Source organism: Mus caroli, chromosome 3 (assembly GCF_900094665.2).
Source record: "Mus caroli chromosome 3, CAROLI_EIJ_v1.1, whole genome shotgun sequence".
Classification (NCBI taxonomy): Eukaryota; Metazoa; Chordata; class Mammalia; order Rodentia; family Muridae; genus Mus; species Mus caroli.
Window position 1 is genome coordinate 38,588,606 of NC_034572.1, and position 12,488 is coordinate 38,601,093.

The following is a 12,488-nucleotide window of genomic DNA, read 5'->3' on the forward strand; positions in this document are numbered from 1 at the left end:
CTGGGATTAAAAAAAAAATTAATGTCTTTCTCGAACTGAATAAAAATAAATATGAATATAGAGCATACCCAAAATTATGGGACACAGTAAGTATCTATTTAAAAAATTAAGGAATTACTTACAAAGAACTTAAAAGAAAATCTGAAAAATCCTAGAACAAAAAAAAGCAAAATCCCAAAACTGAAAGGAGTAGAGAGCAAGAAATAATAAAATTCAAGGCTGAAATCAATAAATATAAAAATTACAGACAGCCAGGGCTATACAGAGAAACCCTGTCTCAAGAAACCAAAATAAACAAAAAACAAAAACAAAAAAACAAACAAAAACAACAAATTAGTAAATGAATGAAAACAATATGTTCTTTTATGAAAATCAATAAGATCAACAAATCCTTACTCAAATTAACTGAATGGCAGAAAGAAAAATTCAAATTAACAAAATTAGAAATGAAAAGAAAGACATAAAAAGAGGAAACTAAAGAAATTCAGAAAATTATGAGGACCTATTTTAAAGGGCTATATTCCACTCAAATGGCAAATCTAAACAAGACAACACAAAACAAAAGGAAAGGAAAGGAAAGAAATGAAAAGAAAAGAAAAGAAAAGAAAAGAAAAGAAAAGAAAAGAAAAGAAAAGAAAAAGATAATTTTCCTGATACTTACCATTTACCCAAATAAATCAAGATCAAGAAAATAGATTAAACAAACCTGTATGAAATAGAAACAGTCATTAAAAGTCTCCTAACCAAACCCAAAACAAAACAAATCAGGGCAGTGGTGGTGCACCCCTTTAATCCTAGCACTCGGGAGGCAGAGGCAGGTGGCTTTCTGAATTCAAGGCCAGCCTGGTCTACAAGGTCAGTTCCAGGACAGCCAGGGCTAGAGAGAGAAAGCATGTCTCAAAAAGCAAAACAAACAAGAAAAAAAGTCTCCTAATCAATATAAGTCTTTTATTTTATGATTTAATGCAGAATTTCACCAGAATTTCAAAGAATTAATGTCAATACATCTCAAATTCTTTCACAAAATAAAAACAGAAGGAACATTGCGTAAGTTATTTTAAGGGGCCATAGTTACCATTATCATCATAATACATCAAGACCCCAAAAGATAGGGAACTTGGACATACTTTCCTTTATGATCATAGATGTAAAATAAGCAATAAAATATTTGCAACCCAAATACAAAACAAACAAACAAACAACAAAAAATATCAAAAAGATTTTCATTCCAAAGAAGCATGGGGTATTCACAATGCTTAAATTGATAAAAATATAAACTAATTGAAAAACAAAAGCAACATGATCCTCAGAGAGTACCCTTGACAAAATCCAGTACCTCTTTAGGGTAAAAGTCTGGAGAGTTTAGGGAGCATATCACAACATAATAACAATAGTTTCCAGCAAGTTCATAGCCAAGTAGACCTTAATGGAAAGAGACACAAAACAATTACACTAAAACTAGCAAGAGCACAATATTGTTGACTCTTTCAGTTACTACTCAATATAGTATTGTGAAATATTCCTAGAGCAATAAGACAACTGAAAGGTCTCAAATCTATACAAATTGTGAAGAAATAAGTCAAAGTATCTTTATAGTACACATAAGTGACCATAAAACTTTCCCTGGGAAACTTCTACAGTTAGTACACAGTTTCAACAAGGAAGCTAATTACAATCCTAAGTCACAAAAATCAGGAGTCTTCCTATATACAATTGACAAATGGTCTGAGAAATAAACCAGGGAAATATTGCCTTTTACAATTGCATCAGATAGTGTAAAATATCAGGTGCTATCTGTAAACAAGCAAGGTAAGGATAAGCATGATTTAAAAAAAAAAAGAAAAAAGAAAAAGAAAACCAGCTTCCAATCTTGGAAGAAAGAAGTCTATCCAAAGTTGGAAATATATCCCATGATGAGGGGAGATTGGTATGAATAACATAGTGAAAGTGGCAATGCTATAGTTAGAAATCTTCACATTTAGTGTAATCCCCATCAAAATTCCAACTCAAGTCTTCAAATTCTTGAAATGACAATTTTCAGTTCCATGTGGAAACATAAAAACCCAGCAGAGCTACAATTATCCTGAACAATAAAAATAATGAAATGGATATTAACATTCTTGATTTCAAGTTGTATTAGAGTGATAGTGTAATAAAAGTAGCAAAAGTTGGCATAAATGGATAATGGAATGGAGTTGAAGATACAGATATAAATTCATATAGCATTCAGACACCTGATTTTTGTAAAGATGGCAGAAAACCACAATGTAGAAATGGCAATAAATGGTGCTGGTCAAACAGGTTGTAGAAAAACCCAAATAGATTTATATTTATCACTCTGCACAAAATTCAGCTTCAAACTTTGAAAGACATCAAAATAAAACCAGATACACTCAACCTGGGAGAAGAGAAAGTGAGAAATATCCTTGAATTAATTGGCACAGAAGACTTTCTAAACAAAATCTTTAACACAGGCACAAAATAAATATAATAAATGGGTCTTCATGTGAATGAGACACTTCTGAACCATAAAAGACACTGTTATTTGGACAAAGTAGCAGTCTCCAGAATGGAAAAAAAAAGTTGTATGCCCTACACATCCAAAACCAGGTTAATATTCAAAATCTATAAAGAAATGTAAAAAAAAACTAGATATTAACGAAATACTTAACATAATTAAAATGAGGTATGGATCTAAACAAAGAATTTTCAATAGAAGAAACATTTAAGAACATGTTCAACATCCTCAGTGAACTGCAAATAACAGACACTATTAGATTTTATCTTATATATGTCAGAATGGCCAGTATCAATAAAACAAATGATAGATAATGCTGGCAAGCATGTAGAGTAAGAGGAACACTTATACATTTCAGATGGGAATCCAAACTCATACAACCACTATGGAAATCTGGGTGGGAGCTCCGCAGGAAGATAGACATCGATCTACCTCAAGATCTAGCAATACAAGTTTTGGGAATATACCCAGTGGATCCTTCATTCTACCAATAAAAATACTTACTCAACCAGGTTCACTGCTGATCTATTCACAATAGCCAGACATTGGAAATGAAAAATCTAGATGTTCCTCAATATGGAATGAACAAAGGAAATTAAAATCAGACATTTCAAAATATTACTAAAATTATTATCTATTTTACAAAAGTGCCAATCTTTGTAAACATATTTTTGTTGTGAGTTGTTGATATCTTCTCCAAGAAATATTTTTGATTATGTAGGATACTTTGCTTTTTAAATGTCTAAACAATTAATAATAATGTTGAGCCTGAAACTAAAGAAGGCATGAATTAATGGAGGCTCTCTAAAATATTGATGAGCTAGAGTTGGCTTGAAAATAACTAAGTGCCATAAAATAATACAGTAATATACCATGACCATCTCAATTGTCATGAAGCACATAAATTTCCTAAGTCTTGTTCTATGTTAAATTTTATGAACATAATGCTATGAAATGCAGCGTATTTTTAAAAACTAACAGTGTTTAATATTTAAGCACATATAAAATTATAGATATTACTAATAGATATGCATAGTATGCTAAATTATGTATGAGTATTTAAAATATGCAAATTGGTGAGTAATATGAATAGCAAATTTAAATAGAAAAGATATGTACATAAATGAGTGGCATTTTAGAGTCTAGGGGAATTGATGACTGTGTGATATATGTGTAACCAAGGTAAATGAAATATTAATTAAGAAACTTTTGTACTAAAAGATCAAACAGGTAAGAGAAAAACTAATGTATTTTTGTAATTCTCAATTTTAGCAAGTGCATTTTATAGATTTTATTTAACACATTAATTTGTTTCTCAGTGAACAGCCATGTTGGACAGAAGACACTTAAAAACTTACTGACATTATGTTTAGTCTTGAATAGTCTGGTACACATGCTAACCTATATTTAATCTTCATTAATAATATTATCGGTCAGTATTTTGTTGGTTCATAGATAATAAAATTAAACATACTCCAAAATTAAAAATGAATCACTACTGAAGAATGGCAATTCAAGTTGACCTCTCATCTTGATCTGGTCTTTAAAAGCATGGGACCAAATACCACACACAGTTGAGCTTATACACATACATGTACACAAAAAAAGAAGAGAAAGAGACAGAGAGACAGAGAGATAGGAAAAGACAAAGAGACATATATAGAGAGACAGAAAGGACAGAGAAAAACAGAGAGAGACAGAGAGAACAAAAGTAACAGAAAAAGACAGAGAGAGAAAAAGGAGATCCCAGAAATTTGCACCATTAAAAGTGGATGGGGGTATTTCATATTTCCTATGTTAAAATTTAATAACACCTGTTATTTCAAGATATGTTTGTTACACATCAATAACTGCAAATGTCATACTTAGCCATTGGTATAGCAGTGCAAGTAATATCTCACAATATAAATTTTGTAAAGAGATAGATGCACTTTTGATGTTCACATACCTGTAAATTATAGGATAAATGTAGAAGATGCTCCATCTTGTAATAAGGATATATTCTCCACTATGTTCATAACAGCCTTATTTATAATAGCTAGAAGCTGGAAAAAACCCAGATGTCCCTCAACAGAGGAATGGATACAGAAAATGTGGTATATTTACACAATGGAGTACTATGGAGCTATTACAAACAATGAATTTATGAAATTCTTAGGCAAATGGATGGATCTAGAGGATATCATCCTGAATGAGGTAAACCAGTCACAAAAGAACACACATGATATGCACTCACTGATAAGTGGATATTAGCCCAGAAGCTCAGAATACCTAAGATACAATTTTCAAAACACATGAAACTCAAGAAGAAGGAAAACCAAAGTGTGGATACTTGACCTTTCTTAGAATGGGGGAACAAAATACCCATGGAAGGAGTTACGGACACAAAGTTCCGAGCAGAGACTAAAGGTATGATCATCCATAGACTGCCTCACTTGCGGATCCATCCCATATACAACCACCAAACCCAGACATTATTGCATATGCCAACAAGATTTTGCTAACAGGAGCCTGATATAGTTGTCTTCTGTGTGGCTCTGCCATGCCTGGCAAATACAGAAGTGGATGCTCACAGTCGTCCATTGAACAAAGCACAGGGACTCTAATGAAGAAGCTAGAGAAAGGACCCAAGGAGCTGATGGGGTCTGTAGCCGTATAGGAGGAGCATCAATATGAACTAATCAGTACCCCCAGACCTCCCTGGGACTAAACCACCAATCAAAGAAAACACAAGGTGGGACTCATGGCTCTAGCTGCATATGTAGCAGAGGATGGCCTAGTCGGCCATCAATGTGAGGAAAGGCCCTTGGACTTGAGAACATTCTATGTTCCATATAGGGGAAAGCCTGAGCCAGGAAACAAAAGTGGGTGGGTTGGGGAGCAGGGTGATGGTAATAGGTATAGGAGATTTTCTAAGAGCAAAAACTAGGAAAGGGGATATCATTTGAATTGTAAATAAAAAAAATACCTAATAAAAATGGTATTTGATTCTACATTATATGCTCATTTCAAAATGGATTAGGTCATTCATATATAATATGAACAACAAAATTAATACTAAATATGAACTATGAACCATTTAACATTCACTGGTATAAATGTGGGTAAACCCAGAGACAGTCTAAGCATCTCAAATGTGGATATTATTCTCTTAAAAACTTGTTATAATGAATGAGGGTGTATATCATTATTTAAACATACTTTAAAGTTTTGTTTAAAAACATGTGAGTCTTATACTTGGGTAAGCCTTGGAGTACAGGAATTTTTGTCTTTCCATGATTTTCAGTTCCTGCCTCTAGGTTCCTGATTCAAACTCTTGGCATTCCATAATGATCAATCATATCCTATAAACTGAAATAATTCCTTTCCTCTACCAAGTTGATAGCTTTTATTCTGTAATTTCCCACAGCAACAGAAACATAGTTTGTAAACAGAGAGTAGATGTTGCTCTAATAGAGCTGACCATGAAACTTGTATGACTTTACCTATTTTATTTGACGAACAATCTTGGTGTTACAGGCAGAAAAAAATCATTGAGTCTTAGAGTATATGAGTTTTGTAAATTTAGAAAACCAAGACCAGTGCAGGCTATGGAGGTCTGGCCTATGAGGTTTTAGAAGCACAAACTTTCTCAGGGCATATATATATATATATATTTCAAAATCTCTGAAATTGAAATCCTTGCTTTCACTTGGAGAAATTACTTTGCTTGGGATAAAACATTGGTTTTGATTAATAAGGGACCATCATCATTAAGGGGAAATTTCTGGGAAGTATTCTCTCAAGCTGACACATACCATCTATGTCTGGAAGTCAAATTGGGTAATCTTTACAATCTCCACATGCTATTATTTTTGATGGCATGAAGGGCTCTTAGAGTAGAGCTGATGCTTGGCTGCTACTCTGGTGGCAGAATTGGGAGCCCAGAACAGAAGCAAGGAGACCATTAGTAAATGTACAGTGGGAGCCCTACATATTGATGATACCAATATGTGCTATAGTCAGTAATGACATCATCAGGTGTGGAGTGGAATAAGCTTCAGCCTAAGAGACAGAGGAAACTTTGTCCTATAGATCCTTAGCTAGAGGTTTGGATATGAAAGCCCTTTGGAGTGCAGAATATTATGAGTCATGGACGAATTTTTTCTTGTATCAACTTAACTATTTATAATATTGGATTTCAAGTTTGCTTTGATATGATTTAAAAATAAAATAGAAAATTATGTAACTTACTTCAGACTTTTGCAGAGTTAAGGGGCTTTTGATATTCAAAGAGACTAGATCTTTTCAAGTGTTGAACTTTGAAAAAAATTATTATTGAAAATACATTATTTTTCATAAAATATATTGTAATTGTTGATTTCCTCTTACTGCTATTTCTATGTTCTCACTCCTTCCCCTTTTATCCAAATCCACATCCTATATTTTCCACTTTCATTAGAAACAAACAGGCAAGTAAAAAATAATTATAAACTTATTTCCCTGTACAAAGGTCGAGTCCAAGTAAAGCAAGGACCTTCTCATAAAGCCAGATACACCGAATCTAACAGAACAGAAAATGGTAAATAGCCTCAAACACACAGGGAAAAATTTCCTGGACAGGACACCAATGGCTCATGCTCTAAGATCAACAATTAAAAAATGCAACCTCAAGAAACTGAAAAGCTTCTATAATGCAAAGGACACTCAACAGCAACCTACAGATTGGGAAAAGAACTTCACTGATACTACATCCAAAAGTGGACTAATATCCAAAACACAAACAACTCAAGAAGTTGAACTCCACAAAACCCCGAAATAACCCAATAGAAATCAGGTACAGAACTAAACAAAGGATTCTCAACAGAAGAATCTTGAATGGCTGAAGCAATTAAAGAAATGTTCAACATCTTTAATCATCAGGGAAATGCAAATGTGAATGACCCTGAGATTCCACCTCACAACAGTCAGAATGGCTAATGTCAAAAATTCAAGTAACAGTACAGACTAGTGAGAACATGGAGAAAGAGGAACACTCCTCCATTGCTAGTGGGATTGCAAACTTGTACAACCTGGAATCAAATTGGTGGTTCCTCAGAAATTTGAAAATATCTCTACCCAAAGACCCAGCTATACTGCTACTGGACATATAACCCAAAGATATTCTACTACACCACAAGGACACATACTCCCTTATATTCATAGCAGCCTTATTTTTAATAACACGAAGCTGGAAACAACTCAGTCCTTCTCAACTGAAAAAGTATATTTAGAGAATGTTGATCATTTACACTACAGAATACTATTCAGCTATTAAAAACCAACAAAGTGGAGATAGAGCATGTAGAAACCATGACCAGTGGACAAGCATGCCTCCCGTTTGAGGGATGGGGCTACCCACCCATCTCAAATATATTAATCCAGAATTGCTCTTGTTAAAAGGAAATGCATGGAAAAAGAGTAGAAACTGACGGAAAGGCCATACAGAGACTGTCCCACCTAGAGATCCATCTCATCTGCAGAAACCAAACCCAGACACTATTGCTGATACCAAGAAGCACTTGCTGACAGGGGATAGTATAGCTGTTCCACAAGAGGCTGTGCCAGAGCCTGACCAATACAGATGTGGATGCATGCAGCCAACTATCACAGCACAGGGACCCTCAATGGAAGCGTTAGGGAGAGGACTGAAGGATCTGAAGGGGTTTGCAACCCCATATGATGCATAACAATATCAACCACCCAGAACCCCCAGAGCTCCCAGGGACTAAACCACCAACCAAAGAGTACATGTGGAGGGGCCCATTAACTCCAGTTGTCTTTTCGGGCATTAATGAATGAGAGGGGAGTTGTTAACAAATGAAAAAAAGTTTCAAATCCTGTGAAACTTTCCTAGTTGAAATGTGATTTATATTGTGATAATAACATGATGAGCCTACAAAAAAAAAAAAGTGAAAAGAAAGAAAAGACTATGTTTCAACAGCTGTGTGTGTATATGTGTGTACACATGGATGTGGGAGAGGTTAATAAGGATCAGACTGTACTGCATAGGTTTTGTCAGCTTGGTATAAGTCTACCCAGTAATTGAGAAGAGGAGATGCTATTGATAATTGCCTCCTTTTGGTTGGCCTGTGGACATGTGAGTGGAGCACTTTTGTTTGCTACTTGATATGGTAGGAGCAAGAACACTGTGGATAAAGCCACATCTGAGCTATTTGCCTGTACTATGTATGAAAGCAGTCCAAGCTATCCAGAAAGAAGCAAGCTGGTAAGCAACTTTTCTCTATGGCTTATGCTCCAGTCTCTGCATCTAGAGTCTGCCTTTAGTTTCTATCCCTGATGGAGTGTGACATGTGCTCTGAAATAAACTCCTGCTTCGTGAGATGGTTATGTTCAGATTTTACAAGAGCATTTGGGGGCAAACTATAGGAACTGGTGACCAAATATATCACCTTATTTGATCCTGCTTCTGCAAATGAAGACTTAAAAAAAAAAAAAAAAGAAATATGAAACAGTTAAAAAAAAAAAAAACCTCTTACAGGGAAGGCTAGGAATTAAGGACAGTCACAATGTAGATGGAGAGATGTCTGAAGCATTTAATTTAGACAGATTGAAAGGAGCAGAAGGATGGAATCAGGGTTAGTGTTTCCAGAAAAAAATATAGCCTGTGAATGCAAAGTGAGTTATATGCAGCATTACTGCTAAAAATGAATAGTAATATTGAGTGGAACATTTCTCATATTGTTAAACAAATCTAGATATGCATAGAACATGTGTGTGTGTGTGTGTGTGTGTGTGTGTGTGTGTGTGTGTGTGTGTGTGTGTTGGGAAATAACAGAAAAAATATATTGATAAGATTATAAGTGAAGTTGAGCACGATATTAAAAGAACACAACCAAGCAAATAGCAGGGGTATTATCCTCATGGAGAATCAGCTAGACTGTGAACTTAGCCTAGCAAATTCTCTGTCTGTCAAGAGAGAAAAGGAAAATGGAGGCTAAGTCATTAAAACGATATGAACAAAATTACCACTTTTACTAAATTCATGTTTGTTTTCTAAACATGAATGCTGTAGTCAGCAGACCCAAAGTATAGGAAACATTATTTTCATAATGTATAAAAACATGCTGTGCATCAGGCACTCACAATATTAAACTCACTTATACTTTAACCCTATTTTTTTCAGCTCACAACACTCTAAAGAGTAATTATTCCTTTATGTAGATTTTTCATTCAATACCAAACATATTCTTGCAATGGAATTGAAGTCAAGATATTAGTAATGGGACAACATATTCACGTGAAAGAGTAAAGTATTAAGGGTATGCTGTGGCTTCCTTTAAATGGTACAAAAGCATATTTTGATGAGCATATATTCCCGTTATTGTATAGTTCCTACCATTTTTAAATTAATAGCGATAAGAAGCTTATGGGATGCCTTTATTTCTGCCACTGGAACTAAGTTTTCATTTCGGTTAATATACCAGATAACCTCACCAGCCAATACATTTAACATTCAAAATTAGGAGAACTTGCCAAAGTAGATTTTTTTTATTCTGTTTCTTGTTTTCAGGATCATTCCATATTTGTAGGCAGCCGCACGCCCAAAAGATGGCACTGACCTCTGGTACACCAGAGCCAAAAACAAAGTCATTGAGCAGGCACCAGCCCCTCCCGAGTGGGTGTTACATATCAAAGGGCCGACAGACTGAAGAATCCCAGGAGGACACGTAGCTCTCCCCAGTGCTGAGGTGGATATAAGCATTGAGGTGTTCCTGAAATAAAGACTGTTGAGAAGAATCCTACCATGTTGCCTTTTTTCTTGCTGGACAAGGTGAGCGCAACACATATTTACAACTATTTAGTTGTGAACCTGAAGTCTTTATTTTCTTTTTCACAATTCTGACCAGTTCTGAGTTCTTAAAAATATTTCATTCTGTGATTCTTTTAAAAAAAAAAAAAGATATTTTCTTTATTTGCTTTTCAAATGTTATCCCCTTTCCTAGTTTGCCCTCTGAAAACACCCTATCCCCTCCCCCAAACCCTACTAACCAACCAACCCACCCTCACTTCCTGGCCATGGCATTCCCCTATAATAAGGTATAGAACCTTCACAGAACCGAGGGTCTCTCCTCCCACTGATGACCAACTAGGCCATCCTCTGCTACATATGCAGCTAGAGCCATGAGTCCAACTATGTGTTTTCTTTGGATGGTGGCTTAGTTCCAGGGAGCTCTGGGGGGTACTGAGTAGTTCCTGGGGCTGCAAGCTCCTTCAGCTCCTTGGGTCCTTTATCTAGCTCTTTCATTGGGGACCTTGTGGTCAGTCCAATGAATGGCTGTAAGCATCCACTTCTGTATTTGTTAGGCACTAACAGAGCCTCTTGGGACACAGCTATATCAGGCTCCTGTTAGCAAGCTCTTGTTGGCATCCACAATAGTGTCTGGTTTGGGTGGTTGTCTATGGGATAGATTCCCAGGTTGGGTAGTCTCTGGATAGTCATTCCTTCAGTCTCTGTTTCACACTTTGTCTCTGTAACTCCTTTCATGTGTATTTTCCCCCTTCTTTTTTTTAAATATTTTTAATTAGGTATTTTCTTCATTTACATTTCCAATGCTATCCCAAAAGTCCCCCGTAACCTCCCCCCCCCAATCACCTACCCACCCACTCCCACTTTTTGACCATGGCATTCTCCTGTACTAGGGCATATAAAGTTTGCATGTCCAAAGGGCCTCTCTTTCCAGTGATTGCCAAGTAGGCCATCTATTGATACATATGCAGCTACAGTCAAGAGCTCTGGGGTACTGGTTAGTTCATAATATTGTTCCACCTATAGGGTTGCAGATCCCTTTAGCTCCTTGGGTACATTCTCTACCTCCTCCATTGGTGGCCCTGTGATCCATCCAATAGCTGACTGTGAGCATCTACTTCTGTGTTTGCTAGGCTCCGGCATAGTCTCACAAGAGACAGCTATATCAGGGTCCTTTCAGCAAAATCTTGCTAGTGTATGCAATGGTGTCAGCGTTTGGAGGCTGATTATGGGATGGATCCCTAGATATGGCAGTATCTAGATGGTCCATCCTTTTGTCTCAGCTCCAAACTTTGTCTCTGTAACTCCTCCCATGGGTGTTTTATTCCCAATTCTAAGAAGGGGCAAAGTGTGCACACTTTGGTCTTCGTTCTTCTTGAGTTTCATGTGTTTCACAAATTGTATCTTATATCTTGGGTATTCTAAGTTTCTTGGCAAATATCCAGTTATCAGTGAGTACATATCATTTGAGTTCTTTTGTGATTGGGTTACCTCACTCAGGATGATGCTCTCCAGGTCCAACCATTTCCCAAAGAATTTCATAAATTCATTCTTTTTAATAGCTGAATAGTACTCCATTGTGTAAATGTACCACATTTTCTGTATCCATTCCTCTGTTGAGGGGCATCTGGGTTCTTTCCATTTTCTGGCTATTATAAATAAGGCTGCTATGAACATAGTGGAGCATGTGTCTTTCTTACTAGTTGGAACATCTTCTGGATATATGCCCAAGAGAGGTATTGTGGGATCCTCCAGTAGTACTATGTTCAATTTTCTGAGGAACTGCCAGACTGATGTCCAGAGTGGTTGTACAAGCTTGCAATCCCACCAACAATGGAGGAGTGTTCCTGTACTGGTATATCAACAGACAAGTTGACCAGTGGAATAGAATTGAAGACCCAGAAATGAACCCGCACACCTATGGTCACTTGATCTTCGACAAGGGAGCTAAAACCATCCAGGGAAAAAAAGGAAGCATTTTCAACAAATGGTGCTGGCACAACTGGTGGTTTGCATGTAGAAGAATGAGAATTGACCATTCCTATCTCCTTGTACTAAGGTCAAATCTAAGCGGATCAAGGAACTCCACATAAAACCAGAGACACTGAAACTTATAGAGGAGAAAGTGGGGAAAAGCCTCAAAGATATGGGCACAAAGGAAAAATTCCTGAATAGAACAGC